The 9,672-nt window shown below is 46.7% G+C and overlaps 1 pseudogene; it reads left to right on the top strand.

The window, feature by feature from the left end:
• The first annotated feature begins 233 nt into the window (after positions 1–233).
• LOC142424139 (tubulin beta-4B chain pseudogene) lies at positions 234–1,578 on the top strand (annotated as a pseudogene).
• Positions 1,579–9,672: the final 8,094 nt, after the last annotated feature.

Here is a 9,672-nt window from a genome sequence, read left to right as displayed (position 1 = left end):
TGCCAAACTCCTCTATTACTTCCAGTACTCCCCTTGTGGAGCTTTTGGGATTTTCCATATATAAAGTCATATCATCTGCAAATAGCCATAGTTCCACCTCTTCCTTCTCCAGACAAATACCTTTGATGTCTTTTCTTTGCCATATGCTGTTAGCTAAAACCTCCAGCACAATATTAAATAAGAGTGGGGACGGCAGTCTGCGCCTCCTCTCTCGCTCCTGTTTTAGTCCTGCTGCCCGCGCCGCCACCACCGCCATCGCCATGAGAGAAATTGTGCACCTGCAGGCCAGGCAGTGCGGAAATCAGATCGGCGCCAAGTTCTGGGAGGTGATCAGCGACGAGCACGGCACCGACCCCACCGGGACCTACCACGGCGACAGCGACCTGCAGTTGGAGCGGATCAATGTCTATTATAATGAGGCCACCGGTGGTAAGTACGTGCCACGGGCCGTGCTGGTGGACTTGGAGCCCGGCACCATGGACTCCGTGCGCTCGGGGCCTTTCGGACAGATCTTCCGTCTGGACAACTTCGTCTTCGGTCAGAGCAGTGCTGGCACCCACTGGGCCAAGGGGCACTACACGGACGGCGCAGAGCTGGGCGACTCCGTGCTGGATGTGGTGGGAAGGAGGCGGAGAGCTGTGACTGCCTGCAGGGCTTCCAGCTGACCTGCTCGCTGGGCGGTGGCACCGGCTCTGGCATGGGCACGCTGCTCATCAGCAAGATCCGAGAGGAGTACCCCGACCGCATCACGAACACCTTCCGCGTGGTGCCCTCGCCCAAGGTCTCGAACACGGTGGTGGAGCCTAAACGCCACGCTGTCCGTGCACCAGCTGGTGGAGAACACGGACGAGACGAGGCCCTCCACGACATCTGCTTCCGCACCCTCAAGCTGACCAAGCCCACCTTCGGGGACCTCAACCACCTGGTGTCGGCCACCATGAGCGGTGTCACCACCTGCCTGCGCTTCCCCGGGCAACTCAGTGCTGACCTGCGCAAGCTGGCTGTCAACATGGTGCCTTTCCAGCGCCTGCACTTCTTCATGCCAGGCTTCGCGCCGCTGACCTGCAGGGGCAGCCAGCAGTCCCGTGCCCTGACCGTGCCCGAGCTCACCCAGTAGATGTTTGACGCCAAGAACGTGATGGCCGCCTGCGACCCTCGCCACGGCCGCTACCTTACGGTGGCTGCGGTCTCCGGGACCGCATGTCCATGAAGGAGGTGGATGAGCAGATGCTCAACGTGCAGAACAAGAACAGCAGCTACTTCGGGGAGTGGATCCCCAACAACGTTAAGACGGCCTTGTGTGACATCCCACCCCGCAGCCTGAAGATGTGGGCCACCTTCATCGGTAACAGCACTGCCATCCAGGAGCTGTTAAAGCGCATCTCCGAGCAGTTCACCGCCGTGTTCCGACGCAAGGCCTTCCTGCACTGGTACCCGGGCGAGGGCATGGACGAGATGGAGTTCACCGAGGCTGAGAGCAACATGAATGACCTGGCGTCCGAGTACCAGCAGTACCAGGACGCCACGGCAGAGGAGGAGGCCGAGTGTGAGGAGGAGGCCCAGGAGGAAGTGGTGTAGGGAGGCTGGCAGGGAAGCAGAAGCATCGGCGGTGTGAACTCTTTATTCACTCACAGCCTGTCGGTGTACACGTCTCACTGTCCTGCACTTGCTGTCCTTCTGTCTCACATCACACTCTGTACAGACATCTCCATTAAAGCGTTTTCATAGTGTCAAAAAAATAAGAGTGGGGACAAGGGGCATCCTTGCCTGGTTCCCTTTTTCAGTGGGATTGTGTTAGTCTTTTCTCCATTGACTACTGTGTTGGCTGTTGGTTTTTCATATATAGCTTGTATTGTCTTGAGGAATTTTCCTTCCATTCCTATCTTCTCAAGTGTCTTAAACAGGAATTGGTGTTGGATGTTGTTGAATGCTTTTTCTGCATCTGTCAATATTATCATGTGGTTCTTATAGTTTTTCATGTCAAGAAAGAGATTTATATACAAGAGCAATTGAACATTGAGAAAATACCCAGCCCAGTTCAGATAAGGTCCATAAGTCTGATATTAGCCCATCTGTCTGATACCAATCTATAAAGTCCTCTTCAGACTCACGAAACACATGCAGTGAAGCCAAATTCAGGACAATCACAAGCCAGTGGGGAGAAATTCTTTGGGTCCAGTGATGTTGTAAACATCTCAGTGCTGGCAGGGGTCTCTCTGTGGCTTCTCCGGCTTCCAAGGTCTGGTTGCGTCCATGTGGCTTTGTCTGCTGCAATGTCTCCCAGGAAGTAGCAGAGAGAGAGAGATGTCTTCTGCCTCCAAGGAGGAAGTACCAGATTTCCCAGAAGTCTCAGGAGAAGGCCATGCCCACAGAAGTCTCATTGGCTAGGCTCCACCCCTACACTCTCAATCCTTAAAATGACACCAGATTATGTGACTACCACAGAAGAAAACCAGAAAGAGCTAATACAGAGGATATTAAAGCTCAGTAGGTGGCCACGATTTGGGATAACTAGTGGAAAGGTTTCTCCGGCTCTCAACAATACCATTAGTCCCAAGAATGCCCTGAAATGCAATGGGGCAATGGCTCATGCCTGAACTACATGACTTCTGCCACCTTAGCCACAATGGTTTCGCCCAGGACTAGACCTCTGACCCAAGCCTGTCACTTGACCTACCGATCTTGTATTCATCAGCCTCTACAGCTAAGTGCATTAGAACCCTACACCCTGACTTCTCATCCACAGGTTTTGAACTTGTCTGCTTTTACAACCGTGTGACCCATTTCCATGATATAAGTTTCTGTATATGTACACAGAAGAGGAGCACTGAGCTCACTATGAATGGAAATTGAGTCAATGGCAGTAAGTTTTGGTCTAGATAATATATTTAAACTTTACTGGTTTTGCTTCTATGGAGAACCCAGCCTTGGATGGGCATGAGAGTCTGCATTTTAAAAAATTTGAGGACCCCTGCTTTAGACTAACTATATCATCCATAATCCATTTTACAATGTTCTCTGCCTGAGATCAAGACTAATCACTCCCTGGATGGTGCTCAAAGGGGGTTCTCTAGAGGTTTAATCCGTGCGGGGACCCTGGAAATAGATTCGGGGTTTCTATTGTCATCCATCACCTTCTGAAAACTGATTGTTACAATTGAAGCTCCGTTCCCTCCTTTTGACCTGGGTTTTTTTTTATTTACCATCCCTGGATCACACAGGCCGATGTGCTTCCTCCATGTGGACTTACTTGATGCCTCACTTACATGGCTCCTTATCTTAAGACAGATCATTAAGAACCCCAATGCTATTCTTTCTGATAGCTGAGCACCATCTGGCTTCTTGACCACACTTGGCTATCATGCCTGTATCTTAAGTGATCTCCTCGTGAAGGTGCACACTCAGGAGGGCCACGTCATAAGGACTAGTTCTTAGCTTAGACTCTGTGCCATGAGATTATGACAGAATTGTGTCACATACCCACGCGCCATCCAAGACCGTATAGAGCAGAGTGAACACAGTCAAGAAGAAGGGAGAAAGTGGGGGCTGGCAGTCGGATGGCCGCCTCTTTCTCCGGATGAGCGGCAGCTGAGTTTGAACCGCCAGCATTTTTGATGAGCAGCGGAACCCTCTAGTCCCTCTGCCTCCAGGACGCAGGTTTCCTGACCAGTGCTTCTCAAGGACAGCCCCTGCTGTCAGTGTCATGTTTTGCTATTATGTATTATTTATTGCAGGTGTTAGAAAAGCTTCCAGACTAAAATGCACTAGGAAGAAAGACCTGAGGGTCGGCTTCTGAAAAATCAGCCAATGGATGCACTATGGATCTCCATGGTTGGATCTTCAGTGCACAGGTCACCAAAGCCTGGCCCAACTCAATGTCCGCGAACAACACTGACATATCATCATTTCAGGCTACATCGCTAGCTGATACCTGAAACACTCCATAATTTTTTTACCACTGAAACAAGTAGTAAAATACACTTTACACTTCCTTTCTTGTACACTCTTCCTTCTAGAATGATTTTCCCCATGGGATTTGTCTTCTGTGTCTCCACAGTTGTTCTTCCTAAATTATCTAATATAATTACAAACCTACAATAGATACCATTTGTTACACACTCCTCATATCAGGATGTCTATAAATAAACAACTGTGTGCTCCAGCAAAAGCCAAGCAGGAGTTGGGGAGAGGAAGGACCAGGGTGGGGAGGTGTGATGGTCAGAGTTTTGTCCACTAGACATTCCGGATGAGGATAAGGGTATAGCCCAGCACATCAGTCAGTGGACAGCCTGATGACACCTCCTTGGAGGCATGGCCTTTTGTACAGGAGAAAGACCATGCAGGGCCAAGTTCTCTCTGGCCCTTCACCTCCTGCGGGAGCCACCAGACTCTGAACCTGCTGTCAGCCCCTGGTCATGGAGCCTGTGAATCCCAGGAACCATTAGCGGACTGCCAACAGTGAATTCAATTGGCCCACTTTGCGTTCATTTACCTCTGTATCTACCAGCCGGAGGCCCCCTGCTTTGTCCTCCTGCTTCCTGATGGTCAGTGTCTGCAGCAAGAGTCAGGAGAAATGTGACTTGAAGTGGACCCCACTTACCTACTTCTACAACCGCATAAACCACTTCTCAATATACAAATACAGACAAGCGACACTGGTTTTGCCTCGTTAGAAAATCCAACCTAACACAGGAAGTTTAGGGACGTGCTCAAGTTGCTCAGGGAAGACCTCAGCTCAAAGGTGACCTGAAGGGAGAGAGGAAGGAAACCATGAAGACATTTGGAGGAAGGGAGCTCCAGGTAGAAGGAACTGCAAGTTCAAAGACCTGCAGGCAAGAGACACTGGGCAGTTTGTACATCTATTGGAATTTTGCTTGCGTGTTTTGTCATGTTCACTATCCATGTGGCCTGCATTCAATATAAATGGATGGTGTGGGAAAGCTCGCTTGTTGTCTGCTGGGTCTGCATTCTGCATCTGAGACATGGTGAACAGGTCTCATCAACGTTTCCAGCACAGGCTGGGAAGAAGGTGAACAGGTCTCATCAACGTTTCCAGCACAGGCTGGGAAGAAGGAAAATGTGGTTCACATCTGAAAATTTAGCCACAGAGAACCCAATGAGTAGACGCAGAACATTGTCTCATGCGTCACCAGAAGATGAGCATCTCAGATCGGAAGGTGCTCACAATTTGGGGACAAGCTGCCTCTTCAAAGCAGAGTCACCCTTAATGCTGTGGGTGGAGCAAAGCTTTGGGGACCTTCATTTGCTGATGGGGCATGATCCCAAGTAAGAAAACAATAGCTGTAAACATCCGTTAATAATCATAACAGTGCATGTACAAAGCATGAGTCCAGGACAGGGGTTCTCAACCTTAATAATGCCGCGACCCTTGAATACAGTTCCTCAGGTTGTGGTGACCCCCCAACCACAAAATTATTTTCGTTGCTTCTTCATCGCTGTTGTTTTGCGACTGTTATGAGTCGAGTGACCCCTGTGAAAGGGTCGTTCCCCCCCCCCACACACACCACAGTGGCTGCGATCCCCAGGTTGAGAACTGCTGGTCTAGGAAAATTAGAAGTTGTCAGCCAAGAAATGGAGCAATATCATAGGCCTTAGTGAGCTGAGATGAATTGATATTGACCATTTTGAGCTGGGTAATTACTTTATTGACTATGCTTGAACACAGATTCAAGAACAATGGGGTCACATTCAACATCAGAAAGGATATTTCAAGATCGAGCTTAAAGTGCAGTGTTGTCTGTGATAGAACAATATCTACACACCTACAAGAAGTCCAGTTAATACAACTACTATTCACACGTACGCACTAACTACTAACGCCAGTGATGAGGAAATTGAAGAATTCTACTAGCATCTTCAGTATGAAATTGATCAAATATGTAATCAGCATGCATTGATAATTATTGATGATTGGAATGTGAACATTGGAAACAACAAAGTAAGGATCAGTAGTTGGGAAATATGGCCTTGGTGAGAGAAATGAAGCTGGGGGTCATTTGGTAGAATTTTGTAAGACCAATGACTTCTTCATTGGGAATACCCTTTTAATTTTATATATTTGAATCATCTTATTAGGGCCTTTTACAGCTGTTATCACAATCTATACATACATCCATTGTGTGTCAAGCACATTTGTACATTTGTTGCCCTTACCAGTCTCAAAACATTTGCTTTCTACTTGAGCCCTTGGTATCAGCTCCTCATTTTTCTCTCCTTCCCCCTTCCCCCCTCCTACATGAACCATTGATATTTTATAAATTATTATTATTTTCTCATATATTACACTGTCCAATGTCTCCCTTTATCCACTTTTCTGTTGTCCATCCCCCAGGGAGGAGGTTATATGTATATCCTTGTAATCGGTTCCCCCTTTCTACATTGCTACACTGAACCCTAACTGGCTCATCTCCTCCCCATGACCCCTCCATGAGGGGATGTCCACTTGCCTTCAGATGGGCCTTCATTCCCGACTCCGCACTCCCCTTCATTCACAATGATATAATTTTTTGTTCTTTGATGCCTGATAACTGATCCCTTTGACACCTAGTGATCACACAGGCTGGTGTGCTTCTTCCATGTGAGTTTTGTTGCTTCTGAACTAGATGGCTACTTGTTTGCCTTCAAGCCTTTAAGACACCAGATGCTATATCTCTCGATAACCAGGCACCATCAGCTTTCTTCACAACATTTGCTTATGCACCCATTTGTCTTCAGCGACCAAATGGGGAAGGTGAGCACACAATAATATGATTTTGTGTTCTTTGATGTCTGATACCTGGTTCCTTCAACACCTCGTGATCACATAGGTTGGTGTGCTTCTTCCATGGGGGCTTTATTGCTTCTAAACTAGATGGCTGCTTGTTTACCTTCAAGCTGTTAAGACCCCAGATGCTATATCTTTTGATAGCTGGGCACCATCAGCTTTCTTCACCACATTTGCTTATGCTCACATTTGTCTTCAGCAATCGTGTCAGGAAGGGGGAATACCCTTTTAAACAACATAAATAGTAACTCTACATGTAGAACTCACTGGATGGAATACACAGGAATCAAACTGTGACATCTGTGGGAAGGGACTATTGAGGTGCTCAAAAATCATCAGCTAAAACAATGCCAAGCCGGAGGTGTTGAAGGGATCAGGTGTCAGGCATCATCAGAACAAAAACCTTACCACAGTGAATGAGGGGGGAGTGCGGAGTGGAGACCCAAAGCCCATTTGTAATCAACTGGATACCCCCATACAGAAGGGTCTTGGGGAGGAGATGAGCCAGTCAGGGTGTGATGTAGCGATGATGAAACATACAACTTTCCTCTAGTTCTTAAATGCTTCCTCCCCCGCCCCCTTCCCAACCACTATCATGGTCCCAATTCTATCTTGCAAGTCTGGCTAGACCAGAGGATGTACACTGGTACAGATAGGAACTGGAAACACTGGGAATCCAGGGAGAATGACCCTTTCAGGACCAGTGGTGTAAGTGGCGATTACTGGGAACGTAGAGGGAGAGTGGTTTGGAAAAGGGGAACCGATTCCAAGGATCTACATGTGACCTCCTCCCTGGGGGACAGACAACAGAAAAGGAGACATCAGATAGGGCAAGATATGACAAAACAATAATGTATAAGTTATCAAGGGTTCATGAGGGAGGGGGGAATGAGGAGAGAGGGGAAAAAACAAGGAGCTGATGCCAGGGGCTTAAGTGGAGAGCAAATGTTTTGAGAATGATGAAGGTAACAAATGTACAAATGTGCTTGACACAATTGATGTATGTATGGATTATGGTAAGAGTGAATGATTTTTAAAAATGGAAGTGAGTTTTTTAAAAATGTAATGGAGACATGACTGTAAACTACCCTTTCAGAATCCTGGCGGTGGAAGGAAGAAGACAATATAAGACAGTAAGTGTTTTGGATGTTTGTGGTATGGATTCAATAAAAGACATTTAACAGAGTGTTTGACATAGAACCAGCATCAAGAATTATTATAAATTGAGGAAGGGTATAGGATCAAGGATTTGTGTGAGAAATTCTAGAATATTTGTAGAGTAAGTAGAGGTACAGGGGATCACTTGAGAGAGCAGGTTCCCAAAGAAGTGTGTGTGTGTGTGTGTGTGTGTGTGTGTGTGTGTGTGCGTGATGGAAGGGGTACTGATGGTGGTGATATGTCAGGTAGAAAGGCTAAGACTTAGCACAGTACCAAAGACATGAAGGGACATATAGTTGAGGGCACATCGCTGAAAGACTCCCCACATGCCTTCTGCTGGGTCCCTGATTAACTTATCCTACCTGGGAGCGTCATCGTAGGACAGCTATGGCAATAAGAGACCTGATGAGCTGTGGGAGGACAGCAAGCACATCCTACATGAAGAAATCCAAAGGTCATTAAAAGACAGGAAAGAAAGAAAAGATCCAAGTGGATGTCTGAAGACTGCAAATGGCTCTCAGTCAAACAGCGGGTAAGGCAAATGGCAGAAAGGATGAAGTCAAAGAGCTGACCAGAACATTCCAAAGGGCAGCTAGAGAAGATGAAATAAAGTATCATAATGAAATAGTCAAGGACTTAGAAACCCAGACATGAAGAGCACTCTCAGAATCTTAAACAGAGAGAACTAAAGAAAAAATTCAAGCCTCAAGTTGAAATACTGGAAGATTCTATGGGCAAAATCACCTTCCTGTTGGGAGACCTGCCGGCATTGGAAACACAGTGACATCGTTCCCAACACAGTGCGACAAAGTGACAGACAGTGGAGCTTCCAGACTAAGAACGGACAACGGAGGAGGACTCGGTTCCCCACGTCGGAGGAAGAAGCCTCCGGAAAGCGTGTGCAGAGCTTCGAAGCATTGTCAGATGCTGAAAGCCTGGCCCAGGAAGCAGAACAGTGTCAGATGGCTGAAATGGTGGAATGAGTTCTATGGGACAGTACTGCCCATTCTCTCCATCCTCTTTTGCAGCTTGCTGCATCATTCAATGGTTTGCCCACAGAAACTTCCCATGTTGTGACTTGAGGCTTGATTTATTTTTCAGTTATCTCAACTTAAGATATGCTAAACTTGTTGTTGTTGTTGTTATTTTTCTAACTCTAAGCCTTTGCACATTTCATTGTATGTTTTACTTTGTCTTCCGTAGCTGCTCTTTGACTTCACCCTTTCTGTCCAGTTCTTTGACTTCATCCTTTCTTGCATTTGCCTTAGCTAATCTACAAGTTAGGTTAGGGTATGTTTCAGAGTCTCTTCTGATGCCCACCTTGACCTTTTCTTTTGTCTCTGTCTTTTTATGACCTTTGGCTTTTTTCAACATGTATGATGTTCTTGATGTCCTTCCACAACTCAGTCATTTATGTTCAATGAGTCAAATTGGTTCTTAAGGTGTTCTCCAATGATGAGAGCAATGAATGTACAAATGTGCTTTACACAGTTGATGTATGCATGGATTGTGGTAAGAGTTGTATGTGCCCCTAATAAAACGATTTTAAAAATGTGTTCTCCAGTTTTTGGTGGGATATGTTCAAAATTGTATTTTAGCTTTAATGGACTTGTTTTTAATTTTCTTCAGCTTCAACCTGAACTTACCTAGGCGCAATTGATGGTCTGTTCCACAGTCAGCACTTGGCCTGCTTTTAGCTGCTAATATTGAGCTTCTCCATCGTCTCTTCG

Source organism: Tenrec ecaudatus, chromosome 1 (assembly GCF_050624435.1).
Source record: "Tenrec ecaudatus isolate mTenEca1 chromosome 1, mTenEca1.hap1, whole genome shotgun sequence".
Classification (NCBI taxonomy): Eukaryota; Metazoa; Chordata; class Mammalia; order Afrosoricida; family Tenrecidae; genus Tenrec; species Tenrec ecaudatus.
Note: the sequence above shows the minus strand (reverse complement) of the source record. Positions and strands in the feature narration are given on the sequence as shown.